Source organism: Chrysemys picta, chromosome 1, assembly GCF_011386835.1.
Source record: "Chrysemys picta bellii isolate R12L10 chromosome 1, ASM1138683v2, whole genome shotgun sequence".
Taxonomy (NCBI): domain Eukaryota; kingdom Metazoa; phylum Chordata; order Testudines; family Emydidae; genus Chrysemys; species Chrysemys picta.
In genome coordinates, this window is record NC_088791.1 from 247297586 (window position 1) to 247311997 (window position 14412).

General features: G+C 44.8%; 1 protein-coding gene across 3 annotated transcripts in view; it reads left to right on the top strand.

The window, feature by feature from the left end:
- Window positions 1–14412, top strand: part of CARS2 (cysteinyl-tRNA synthetase 2, mitochondrial) — a 110763-nt gene that overhangs the window by 40358 nt on the left and 55993 nt on the right. The gene's annotated exons all lie outside the window — the stretch shown is intronic.

Consider the following 14412-nt stretch of genomic DNA (forward strand, 5'->3'; position numbering starts at 1 on the left):
ATTAAATGTGTGTATTTATTCTGTGTAGTAAAGCTCCCACATAATACTCTAGGCACAGAACAATAATTATACATACAAATAATAAACTCAAATGGCTGTAAAAGGACCTCCTAACTCACCAAAAAATGAACTCTCCTCTCTCCCCTCCAGCCCTATTCAATACTTTGGGGAAAAGCTGGGGAAATAGATAAGTTTCCTGAAGATGATTTAGTTGGGGATTGGTCCTGCTTTGAGCAGGGGGTTGGACTAGATGACCCTTCCAATCCTGATATTCTATGATTCTATGGTCAATAAATCAGGGCTGTTTGGTGTCAAGAGGGAGAAAATTCCAGAATTGAGGATCTTCCACTGACAAGATGTCCCAACCTGCCCCTTGTTTGAATCAGGGGATTGTAAACTCAAGTGCCTTGGTTGATCACAAGTGTCACAGTATGACAAAAGGGGAGAGAGAAGGTCTTTCTGGTAGTCAGGACCCAAACCCTTTAACATGTTATGCATCACCACCCATAAACCTGAGGTTCGCTCAGAAATCAACGGACAGCTAATGAGTGCAGGGGACTGGACTAGATGACCTTTCGAGGTCCCTTCCAGTCCTATGCTTCTATGATCATAAATTCAATGTCCTCTCTGCATGAAATACACAACGGGCAGTCTAATTCTGCACTAACTTTAATTTTTTGAATGGTGGCTAGCCCTTTAAGGATAGTTGAGCCTACCCCCATCTGTGACTGACCAGCTGATGATGTGACCTAGGCATTAAGTGATAGCCTGAAGATCTCCTGGTCCTCATAAAAGTCAGCAGTAGTGACTAGTGATAGTTGCAGGAAGACTCCAGCAGGAGTTCCTATGTCATGCAAGAGAACCTACTTCATATGTGACTCCAAGGCAGGTGGCCTGTGGAGTGTAACCCTGTAGGGAGTAGATGGGGTTCTGGGGAAGGCCCCAAATCAGGAGGAAAGGACATGAATGATATTTTAAATTGTGTTAAAGTTTTATTTGAAGAAATAAAACTGAAGCTCTGAAGGAAAGAAAGTGAAGTCCTGTGGCAGGAGAATGTTCTCTGGTTCATGGGCTTGTGAGTTAGCCCACTGGTTTGCAAGACACATACAGAACATGTTGCAGCGATCCAATTTATAGGTGACAAAGGTATGGATACCCAGGATGAGGTCCACATGTCAAATAAATGGTCACAACCTGTTTTACCAAGTGCAAATGATAAAAACATATGTAGCAATCATGGCAATGTGGGGATCCAGCAACAACTGTACATCCAAGGCTTCCAGTATGTGAATTTCAGTAGTAAATAGTATCCATACTACATTAATTGAAGGATTTTGATCTAGAGTCCACCATTATTTTTCATTGTTTACCTCAGTCAATTATCACAATTGTACCTGGACTGAGCCTCAGTTAGCTAGCCCTCATTCAGGCCCACACTATATTTGGCTTGAGTATGTTGTTCAATTGTATTGCCAGGGTTGGCTACTGAAGGCATTGCAACCCAGATCTCCCTATTAACACTCTTAACAACCTCATGTACATGTTGAACAGAAGGGTGCCAGCCAGAAGAACAGTGTGAAACTGTGCATGAGAGAGCCCTTGGGATAGATGAACAATTGCCTAACAGTAGTCTCTGAAATCTCTCAGACAGAATGGAACAGAGCCACTCAAGCAATTCTCTCCAAACATGCCAGGTCCAGTGCCATATTAACAACACTTAATGGTCAATGGTAGCAAAGACAATAAAAGAATCAATATGGACATCTGAATTCTTTCCAGAAGGAAAGACAGAAGGAGCTTCCATTTAGGGCGCCAGGATGTGGGGGGGCAGTATTTTGCCGCCCTTGGCGGCAATTCGGCGGTGGGGGGTCCTTCTGCGCTCCGGGTCTTCAGCGGCAATTCGGCAGCGGGTCCTTCACTCGCTCCGGGACCCGCCGCCGAAATGCCCCGAAGACCGGGAGCACGGAAGGACACCCCCCCCCCCCCCCCGCCGCAGAATTGCCGATGACAACCGGGAGTGCGGAAGGACCCCTGCCTAGGGTGCCAAAAACCCTGGCACCGCTCCTGAGAAGGAGCCAATTTTGTCTCCATATCCTGGAGTTGGCAATAGCTGGCGTGTGAAAGGCTAGTGTATTAGTATGTGTGTTTTTGGCATTTTGGGGCATTGCTCAAAGAGAACAGAGTTAAGGTTACATTGCAGGGCTAGCATGTATCTTTACTTTTCATTTCCTGGTTTTCAGAGATTTTAGTGTAGCTGAACTTTGGAAAGGCAGGAGGAGGCATCAGTGGGCAATCTTAATTCTGTGTCAAAGAGGTTTTGGGACATTTAATTTCACTGGGTTTTTTAAAATAATTTCTTAGCATCCCACAACCCAATGTACCACAACCCAATTCTCTGCCTCCCCTGCCGCTCCTTGGCAATGGTAACCCTGGCCACAGAATGCACTAGCTGCATGCTAATCCCTTCACAGTGACATGACTGTTCTTAGTTCCCCATCCTGGTCTCAGCACTCTGGGGGCAGTTTTTGAAGGGAGACAGAAATGGAAGGGGAGTATGGATGTGGGGCAGAGCTGATGCCCGAGTGCATCCCACACTGCAAAGATCTAACCACCTCCTTCCCCCCCCCCACTCTTCTGTACTACTCTGACCTTCCCTTTCCTTCTACAAGCAGCAAGAGGAGAAAGGGTGAATGAGCTCCCAAAGAAAAAAGGTCCCTCGCAGAATAATTGCTTATTCATTGAGGGATAGAAGAAAATCTTTTGGAAATTTAGTTCTTGCCATGTACACCTTGTCCAGCAGGGCTGTTACTAGCAGGTCAAGCTTCTGTGCAGATATCTCAGATAGATATACACCAGATGTGTTCAATATAAGATCTTTTAATGTGCTTCCAGGTATGGCTGAGGGTAACTTAAATAAGCTCTCAGGTTTCAGAGTGGTAACTGTGTTAGTCTGTATCAGCAAAAAGAACAAGGAGTACTTGTGGCACCTTAGAGACTCACTCTTGGGAATCTTGGGAGACAAGCCAGTCCTCGCTTACAGACAGCCCCCCAACCTGAAGCAAATACTCACCAGCAACCACACAACAAAAACACGAACCCAGGAACCTATCCTTGCAACAAAGCCCGTTGCCAACTCTGTCCACATATCTATTCAAGGGACACCATCATAGGACCTAATCACATCAGCCATGCCATCAGAGGCTCGTTCACCTGCACATCTATCAATGTGATATATGCCATTATGTGCCAGCAATGCCCTCTGCCATGTACATTGGCCAAACTGGACAGTCTCTACGCAAAAAAATAAATGGACACAAATCAGACGTCAAGAATTATAACATTCAAAAACCAGTCAGAGAACACTTCAACCTCCCTGGTCACGCAATTACAGACCTAAAAGTCACAATTCTTCAACAAAAAAACTTCAAAAACAGACTCCAATGAGAAACTGCAGATCTGGAATTAATTTGCAAACCGGACACCATTAAATTAGGCTTGAATAAAGACTGGGAGTGGATGGGTCATTACACATGGTAAAAACTATTTCCCCATGCTATTTTTTCCCCTACTGGAAACTGGTTGAAATGGGCCATCCTGATTATCACTACAAAAGTTTTTTTTCTCCTGCTGATAAAAGCCCACCTTAATTGATTAGTCTCGTTAGAGTTGGTATGGCAACATCCATTTTTCATGTTCTCTGTATATATATATATATATCTTCCTACTGTATTTTCCACTGCATGCATCAGATGAAGTGGGCTTTAGCCCACGAAAGCTTATGCCCAAACAAATTTGTTAGTCTCTAAGGTGCTACAAGTACTCCTCGTTTTTTTAAATAAGGTATGTTATACCCAATGCCACCTAGTGGCTGAACATTATAATAAAGTTTAGCATTCCATTACCTCTCCCCCTTTAAGTTCAATGTTCCTACCATTTACAAAATTTACAATATCACGGTGTCTTTGAAGTATCAGTCTGTTAAGTGTCTCTGAAGCATACTGTTTTTTTAATTACATGACCCAAAAGTTGGTGTCAAGGTTTTTTCCCCAATCTGAACTCTAGGGTACAGATGTGGGGACCTCCATGAGAACCTCTAAGCTTAACTACCAGCTTAGATCTGGTTTTGCTGCCACCACCCAAATTATTTATGAGTCATTTGGGAAACTCTGTCTACCTCCCCCTTAAGAATAATTCCCTCCCAAGTACTATAACCCTTTCCTGGGTAGCCTTGAGAGACTTCTCCACCAATTTCCTAGTGAACACTGATCCAAACCCTTGGATCTTAAAACAAGGAGAAATTAACCATTCCCCCTTCTTTCCCCCCCACCAATTCCTGGTGAGTCCATATCCAACCCCCTTGGATCTTAAAATAAGAAAAAATCAATCAGGTTCTTAAAAAGAAGGCTTTTAATTAAAGAAAGAAAGGTAAAAATCATCTCTGTAAAATCAGGACGGAAAAGAACTTTGCAGGGTAATCAGATTCAAAGAGCCCAGAGGAACCTCCTCTAGCCTTAGGTTCAAAGTTACAGCAAACAGAGGTAAACCCTCTAGCAAAAGGAACATTTACAATTTGAGAAAACAAAGATAAAACTAACACGCCTTGCCTAGATGTTACTTACAAGTTTGAAATATGAGAGACTTGTTCAGAAAGATTTGGAGAGCATGGATTGATGTCTGGTCCCTCTTAGTCCCAAGAGTGAACAGCCTCCCAAAACAAACAGCACAAACAAAAGCCTTCCCCCGACCAAGATTTGAAAGTATCTTGTTCTCTTATTAGTCCTTTGGGTCAGGTGTCAGCCAGGTTACCTGAGCTTCTTAACCCTTTACAGGTAAAAGGATTTTGGTGTCTCTGGCCAGGAGGGATTTTACAGTATTGTACACGGGAGGGCTGTTACCCTTCCCTTTATAGTTATGACACTTGGTCATTTGGCTGTTAATTAATTGCAACAATTGGCTGTGGTCGGTTTGGAATTTTTGAGTCTTCTTGTTCTGCAGCTGCCATCTGTAGAATTTGCTCAGTTGACTGTTCTTTCTGAGGAACAAATTGTAAATGTCAACGGTTTCTGTTGAAGTCTCCACTGTCGGTCTCAATCACATATGATCTGGGGGATGAATTCTTTGTCTTTATGACAGCTGAAGTTGTCCGTCCTTTTTCTCCATCCAGTTTGACATGAATACAGTCACCAGGTTATAGACCTGGCAGTTCTCGAATTGAGTTTCACCATTAGTAAACATGTCCATAAGCTTTTTTTGCCATTTTATCTGATTTGGCTACTCTCTTCATGCCTGGCCACTTTAGAGAGAGATTCTTTTCCAAAGTTGGAATGGTAGTTCTGAGTTGTCTTCCCATCAGGAGTTGTGCTGGACTATATTCAGTAGCAGGTATCAGTAGCTCAGAAGAGCAAGAAATGGATCTTCCTGCTGCAGGATTTTCTTGGCTATCTGAATAGCTGTCTTAGCCTCTCCATTTGCTTGTGGGTAATGTAAGCTGCTACAAAATCGTATTTCGTTCATAATGAATTAAATTCTGCTGCAGTGAATTGTGATCCATTGTCCATCACTTGTTGTTTTGGAATACCAAAGTAAGCAAAAGTGCACTTCAGTTTCCCGAGAACACTGTGACATGTTACAATATGTAACAAGTATATTATTTCTATACATCTGGAAAAACAGTCCACTATGACCAGGTAATGATATCCTTTATATTCATATAAATCTGCAGCTAATCTCTTCCAAGGTCTGTTTGGTAGAGAGATATGTTATTCAAGGTTATTCGTATTGTGTCGCTCTACTAGTTCTACAATGTTCAAATGCAAATACTTTATGTCCTTGCTGATGCCTGACCACCAGACTGACTGGTTGACCCATTCACAACATTTAGTTAGTTTAGGATGTCTCCTCTTATTTTGTTTGGAATTACAATGCAATCACCTGTAATCATGAGTCCATTTGCCTCACGTAATTGTCCATGTACTGCAAAGTAGTTTCTTAGCACTTCCCTATTATCCTTTAGATCTTGGACCAACCAACTCTAAGAAACTTAGAACTTCTTTAAGTTGTGTGTCAGATAATATTGCTCTTTGTAACTGATGTTATTTCTTTTCTGACATTGCTCTGTATGCATCCTCAGCATCCACGTATGCCTTTTGTATCAGCTTTGAGCTCACGATAGTTGAGTGTGATGGTGGTCTCCATGACAGAGTACCAGCTACTAACAAGATTTTATCAGGAACCTATTTAGCGTTTGGGTTAAATTGCATTAATCTTATCAAAAGATACTGGCATCTCAGCGGTGCTTGATCCAGGTCTTTTCAGTTAATGAGGGTTAGAAGAAATGTATGGTCTGTTAGTGTAAACTAATCCAATCCACACAGATATCTGTAGTTCTCACATGCCCATATGCTTGCCAGGTACTCCTTTTCAATGTGTGCATATCATTTTGCTGCTTCTGTGAGCGTGTAGGAGCAAAGGGCAATTGGCTTCCACTCAAATCCATGTTGTTGCAACAATACATCACCTAAGCCATAATTGCTTGCATGCACACTGACTATTGTGGGTCTGTTCACATCTTAGTAGTTGAGAACTGTCGCTGTTGAGATAATTTCTGTTAGCTTTTCAAAGACAATTTCTTGATTTGGCCCCCATAACCGAGATGTGTTGGACTTTAACAGTTCATTCAGTGGTTTTGTCACTGTGGAAAGGTCTTGTAGGTCCCTTCTGAGATGACTGTGACATCAGCTCCTAAGTCAGTTTTAAAGTCAATCATCTTTCTATGAATATTCAGTTTCACTCTCCAGGCAGGTTCTGTGTCATCACACGTGATAGATACCACAAATAATGTCTCTTGATTGTATTCATATTTAGTGCTCTCACTGCCTTAGTGAGGCAAACAGCTGCAAAATGTCCATATTTTGTGTATTTATTATGTATTGCACCTTTAGCTGGACACACATCTTGAGCTATAAAATTTTCCACATCTTGTACATTTATTCTGAAAGGCTTTGTAGTTTGCCTGGAATATTCTCATAGCCTCAGGGCTTTTAAGATAAAGACTTTTAGCGTTCATATGTCTGTGTGTGGCTTAGGGTTAGTTTACCTGAAGCTAATCTAATTTTTAGGTTTTTAAAGCTGCTTCTGCCTTTTGTTCTGCTCTTTGATTAGTTTAAACTGTTTTTCTAGCTGTATAGCTGTGTTTAGGATTAAGTCTGGTTTTAATTGTAGATGCTGTGAAAGATTTTTATCTGTTAACCCGCCTCTCTCTGATATTGTATGTTAAGCAGCCTCTCTCTGATATTGTCATGTTTTGCAGCCCCAAAATCACAGTTTTCAGCCAATGCATGCAGAGTTCTTATTTAACATTCAGCATTTCTCTTGGTTCTTTAATTCACTGGTGAAAACATGCTCTGTCATTAATCACATTTCTCTGAGGTATAAAGTGTGCATCAAACATAGCCAAACTCCTTCATAAGCATCGTTGTGACTGTCTTCAGTAAGGTAAAAGATTTAAAGATATGCTCTGCTTGCTTCCCAATAGCATAAATTAAAGAGGATACCTGTATATCTTCAGTTTCCTTATGAAGTTTTGTAGCAATTTGAAATCTTGCAACATACTGCTTCCAGTCTATCCATTGTGAGGGTTTGTCAAAGTTTTACGTTCTCTGGGGCCAGGGCGGGTGCAAGGATGTTTCGCGCCCTAGGCGAAACTTCCACCTTGCGCCCCCTACCCCCCGAGCCCTGTGGCAGTTCTCCACCCCCCCCGCCCTAAGGCGCCCCCCTGCAGCAGCTCCCCACCTCCCCTCTGCCCTGAGGTGCCCCCCCCCCGCGGCAGCTCCCCCCGGCCTGGGGAGCCGTGCGGCAGCTCCCCGCCCCAGCTCACCTCTGCTCTGCCTCCTCCCCGAGCACACCGTCGCCGCTCCACTTCTCCCGCCTCCCAGGCTTGTGGCGCCAATCAGCTGTTAGGTGCCGCAAGCCTGGGAGGGAGAGAAGCAGAGCGGGGCGGCGTGCTCAGGGCAGGAGGCGGAGCAGAGGTGAGCTGGCACGGAGAGTTCCCCTGCGTGCCGCCCCCCCCACTTGCTGCAGGCGGCCCTCCCCGCATCCCCCTGCCCCAGCTCCCTCTGCCTAAATGTCAATGACGACTGGGGCGGCCGAAGATCCGGCTGCCGCAGTCGCCACCGAAGGACCTGAAATGCCGCCCCCCAAATGCAAGCGCCCTAGGCAACCGCCTAGGTCACCTAATGGGTTGCACTGGCCCTGTCTGGAGCATTGAAGAGTGGCATCTTGATGAGATCCGGCAATTTTTGTTGCTTTGTTCCTTCTGTTTGCAACCTGTATTGCTGTTTTCCCTTTTTGTTTCTGTTCTCCTCTGGCACTGGTTTGTTCCTGACACCATGTCATGTCAGAAGTCACTGTAGGTTGCAGGGCTGTTACTATCAGGTCAGGCTTCTATAGCAGATAAGGACTGGCCACAGAGCTTCCGTCTCAGACAGATACATACCATATGTGTTCAGTATAAGATCCTTTAATGTACTGCCAGGTATGGCTGAGGTTAGCTTAAACAAGGTACAGTAACTCCTCACTTAAAGTCATCCTGCTTAACATTGTTTCGTTGTTACATTGCTGATCAATTAGAGAACATACTCATTTAAAGTTGTGCAATGCTCCACTCTTACGTTGTTTGGCTGCCTGCTTTCTCAACAGCTGGCAGCCTCCCTACGCCCTCCCCAGCGCCTCCCGCCCACCGGCAGACCCCGTGGATCAGCGCCTTCCCCCTCCTCCCCCTGGCTTGCGGCGTTTTGGAGGCAGAAAAGAGCGGGGAGGAGTGAGGACTCGGTGCGCCTTCCCCCTCCCTCCCGAATGCGGCAATCAGCTGGCTTGTGGCATTTAGAAGGGAGGGGAGGGAGGGGGGAGGAGCCAGGACGCAGCGTGCGAAATAAAGGGGGAGGTAGGGGGGAGAAGAGACGGGTCAAGGGTGGGGGCTTGGGGGAAGGGGTGGAGTGGGCAGGCTGAGGGTTTAGCCCCCCACCCCTGGTGCTTGCAGAGTAGGGGAAGCTGCCCTGGAACCTAACCCCCCTATTTACATTAATTCTTATGAGGAAATTGGATTCGCTTAACATCATTTCATTTAAAGTCGCATTTTTCAGGAACATAACTACAACGTTAAGTGAGGAGTTACTATATGTTACACACCATACCACCTAGTGGCTGAATAGTATATACAGTTTAGCATCCATTACAATTGTAATCTAAGCTCTAGTCACCAAACTAAGGGTTCAAAAATATATTATTAATTACTAATTATTATTATTATTTATTTGTATTATAGTAATGTCTAGTCATGGACCAGGACCCCATTGTACTAGGCGCTGTGCAAACACAGAACAAAAAAGATGGATTCTGCCCCAAAAGTTTTACAATCTATATATAAGACAAGCGACAAAAGAAGGATACAGACAGATGGCGGAGTACAAGGAAACAATCAGACAGTATTGGTCACCATGACAGGTTGTAGCCACAGCACACCAGCAGCCTAGTCCTTGTCATGTTTTTTGCACTCATCACAGCCAGTGAGAGTTTTAAGAAGGGATTTGAAGGCGAACAATGATGTGGCTTTATAGTTGTTTATGGGGAGCTCCTCTCAAGTGTGAGGGGCAACATGGGAGAAAGCACAAAGATGCTTGTGTGAAAATTTAACAAATGGGTGATGGAGGATGGCATCATGGACCAATTGGAGATGTGAGTTGATATTTTGACAGTGAATGAGAGATGATCGGTAAGATTGTGACAGGCTGTGAAGGGTGATGAAAGTGAAGACAAGTAGCTTCCTGTTTAATGCACCAGAGAAAGAGAAGCCAGTGGAGGGATGAAAGAAAGCGGTGACATGGTTAAAGCAATGGGCTAGGAAACTTCCAAACATAGGAACAGTCATACTGAGTCAGACAATGGTCCATATAGCCTAGTATCCTGTCTTCCAACAGTGGCTGGTGCCAGATGTTTCAGAGGGAATGAACAGAATGGGGCAATTGTCAAGTGATCCATCTCCTGTTATCCAGTCCCAGCTTCTGGCAATCAGAGGTTTAGAAACACCCAGAGCATGGGGTTGCATCCTTGACCATCTTGGCTAATAGCCATTGATAGACCTATTCTCCATGAACTTATCTAATTATTTTTTGAACCCAGTTATACTTTTGGCTTTCACAACATCCTATGACAATAAGTCCCACAGGCTGACAATGCATTGTGTGAAGAAGTACTTCCTTATGTTTGTTTTAAACCTGCTGCCTATTAATTTCATTGTGTGACCCTTGGTTCTAGTGTTATGGCTTAAATAACACTTCCCTATTCACTTTCTCCATCTCTTTCATGATTTTATAGACCTCAATCATATCGCCCCTTTGTCATCACTTTCTAAGATGAACAGTCCCAGTCTTATTAATCTTTCTTCACATGGAAGTTGTTCAATACTCCTAATTATTTTTGTTGCCCTTCTTTGTACCTGTTCCAATTCTAATATATCTTTTTTGAGATGGGTTGACCAGAACTTCATGCAGTATTCCAGGTCTGGGCATACCATGGATTTATAAAATGGCATTATGATAGTTTCTGTCTTATTATCCATCCCTTCCCTAATGTTAGCTTTTTTGACCGCTGCTGCACATTGAGCAGATATTTTCAGAGAACTATCTACAATGACTCCAAGATCTCTTTCTTGAGTGGGACCACCTAATTTAAACCCTATCATTTCGTATGTGTCATCGGGATTATGTTTTCCAATGTGCATTACTTTGCAATTATCAACATTGAATTTCATCTGCCATTTTGTTGCCTAGTCACCCAGTTTAGTGAGATTCCTTTGTAACACTTTGCAGTTAGCTTTGGACTTAACTATCTTCAGCCTGCAAACTTTGCCACCTCACTGTTTACCCCCTTTTCCAGATCATTTATAAATATGTTGAACAGCACAGGTCCCAGTACAGATCTTTGGGGACCCTGCTATTTACTACTTTCCATTGTGAAAACTGACCGTTTATTCCTACCCTTTGTTTCCTGTCTTTTAACCAGTTACTGATCCATGAAAGGACCTTTCCCTCTTATCCCATGACTGCTTACTTTGCTTAAGAGCCCTTGGTGTGGGGCCTTGTCAAAGGCTTTCTGAAAATCCTAGTACACTATATAAACCAGATCATCCTTGTCCACGTGCTTGTTGACACCCTCAAAGAATTCTAATAGATTAATGAGGCATGATTTCCCTTTACAAAAGCTGTGTTGATTCTTCCCCAACATACTGGGTTCATCCGTGTGTCTGATAATTCTGTTCTTTCCTGTAGTTTCAATCAATTTGCCTGTACTGAAGTTAGGTTCACTAGCCTGTAATTGCCAGGATCTCTCCTGGAGCCTTTTTAACAATCAGTGTTATATTAGCTATCCTCCAGTCATCTGGTACAGAGACTGATTTAAGAGAGAGGTTACAAACCAAAGTTAGTTATTCTGCAATTTCATATTAGAGTTCCTTCAGAACTCTTGGGTAAATACTGTCTGGTCCTGGTGACTTATTACTATTTAATTTATCAATTTGTTCCAAAACCTCCTCTACTGACACCCCAATCTGGGACAGTTCCTCAGATTTGTCTCCTAAAAAGAATGGCTCAGGTGTGGGAATCTCCTTAATATCCTCTGCAATGAAGATCTATGCAAATAATTCATTTAGCTTCTCTGCAACAGCTTTGTCTTCCTTGAATGCCCCATTAGCACCTCGATTGTCCAGTAGCCACACTGATGTTTGGCAGTCTTCCTGATTCTGACATAGTTAAAAAGATATTTGGCATGTTTTGTGTCTTTGGTATTTGCTCTTCAAATTCTTTTTTGGCCTGCCTAATTATACTTTTATACTTCACTTGCCAGAGTTTATGCTCCTTTCTATTTTCCTCATTAGGATTTGACTTCCAATTTTTAAAGGCTGCCTTTTTGCCTCTTACCGTCTTTTTTACTTTGTTGCAGTACCGGATTTACCATGGCGCCGGGCCCAAGCTCCAAAGGGGCCCCGGCCCAGCCTGCTCTTCTCTGTCTCCTGCCCACCACTCTCGCCTGCGGGGGCAGTGGGCAGAAGCTTGGTCCTGCTGGCTCCTGCTGCAGCAGGGCAGGCTCCGCCGGCAGCCAAGCTCCTCCCCCACGTTCCCGCCCCTCTCCTCCCCCTCCCAGTGCTTCCCCTGCCGCCGAACAGCTATTTGCCTGCGCGAGGGAGGGGGAGGAGTAGAGCCGCAGTGTGCTCGCCGCTCGGGGGAGGAGGCGGAGAAGAGGCTGGGTGGGGCCTTGGGGAAGGGGGTGAAATCAGGGCATAGCCCCTCCAGCCCCCTGCTATGAGCCGCTCAGGGCAGGGGGCTGGGAACACCCCCACGACCCCAGCCCACAACCCCAGCCCTCTGCCCTGACGCCTGCACCCTCCCCACACTACATGACCCCAGCCCTGACTCCTGCACCCCCACACCTCATACCCTGACTCCTGCACCCCTCACACACACCCAGCCCCCAGTCCTGACTCCTGCACCCCCCACAATATCCAGCCCCCCCCACCCCATGCCCTGACTCCTGCACCCCTCCACATCCCCATCCCCACCCTGAGCACCAAACGGGAGCTCCTGCACACACACACCCCCACACACATTCCCACCTGCACTCCTCACACCAAATGGGAGCTGCCCCAGGTAAGCGCTCCACACCCCAACCTCCTGCCCCAACCCTGAACCCCCTCCCTCACCCTAGCTCCTAGCCAGACCTTGCACCCCAACCCCCAGCCTGGTCCTGCACCCTAACTCCCTCCCAGACCCTGCACCCCCAGCCTTGTGCTCACTGCACCCACACCCTCAGCTCAGTGGCGAGAGAGATGAAGAGAATGGGCTAGAACCAGAGAGAAGGTAGGTACCCACTCTATGTGGGCAGGGGCAGGGGCAAATCCTGTTTACTCCCTCCCCAGCCCTGCTGCGCTTCCAGTTTACCCGTGGCCCCTCCCTTGCTCCAGGGACCAACCCTAGCTCCTGCCCCGCTGTGCTATTGCCCCTGGCCCCTGCCTTGCTCCAGTCAGAAGGGACTAATCCACCCCCCATGCCTCACTGTGCTCTTCTTGCCCCTGGCCCCAACCTCGCTCCAGCTGGGGACCAATCCTTCCTCCCCACCATGTCCTGCTTGCTCTTGTCCCTGGCCCCCGCCTCGCTCCAGCTGGGACCAATCCTTCCCCCCCCACCATGCCTCACTGTCCGGGTGGATAAAAATCAATGACTTTAAAAAAAAAAATAAAAAAATCGGATTTTTTTAATTTAAATTGGATTTTTGAGGAAAAAAACCTATCTAAAGATAGTTTTAATTAAAATACATTATATCTCATCATGGAATAGGGATTATAAATTCTAATGCTATAGTATGAGACAATATATTCATGTAATGTTTAAGAAAACTTTTGTAAATGAGTTTGAATAGTTCATGGATTAGGAACCCAATTTTATGGGGTTCCAGGGGCTTCTGTATAGATTAATTAGGTTAATCTTTCTATCTACCCAATGGGACTCAGTGCTCAGTCTAGAAGATACCATCAGAGATGCTTAGTTTTGCAGTTCTCAAACTGTGGATTTGTGTCTCCAGAGGTAACATGCTTGTTAATGGCAAAAAAATTTTTAAATAAATAAATAATATATAGAGGTGAGAAATAACACACCTCAACTCTATTGTCCCTCTGCAAATTTGTGTACACAGAGTCAATCCCTTACCTCTCTTTAAAAGTGAAAAGTTTCAAAAAGTTCAATGAATAGAAGATTGTTGGGGGTGGAATAGATCTGGACAAGAATAGAAATCTGGAAATAAATATAAGAAGCGAGGGACATATGCTTTTTTGTTAAAGTATTATGTTTGCTGTTGAAGAAAAAAATCCAGAATACTTAATGTTGTTGTTTTAGTTAAATAAAACAATTTAAATGTCTGTCTGGTGATGTTCTCCTCCTAATACAGCCTGGCAAGAAAATCCTCCAAATATTAATGATTAACCTATTGATTAGGGGTCTGGAGCACATGACTTATGAGGAGAGGCTGAGGGAACTGGGATTGTTTAGTCTCCAGAAGAGAAGAATGAGGGGGGATTTGATAGCAGCCTTCAACTACCTGAAGGGGGGTTCCAAAGAGGATGGAGCTCGGCTGTTCTCAGTGGTGGCAGATGACAGAACAAGGAGCAATGGTCTCAAGTTGCAGTGGGGGAGGTCCAGGTTGGATATCAGGAAAAACTATTTCACTAGGAGGGTGGTGAAACACTGGAATGCGTTACCTAGGGAGGTGGTGGAGTCTCCTTCCTTGGAGGTTTTTAAGGCCCGGCTTGACAAAGCCCTGGCTGGGATGATTTAGCTGGGAATTGGTCCTGCTTTGAGCAGGGGGTTG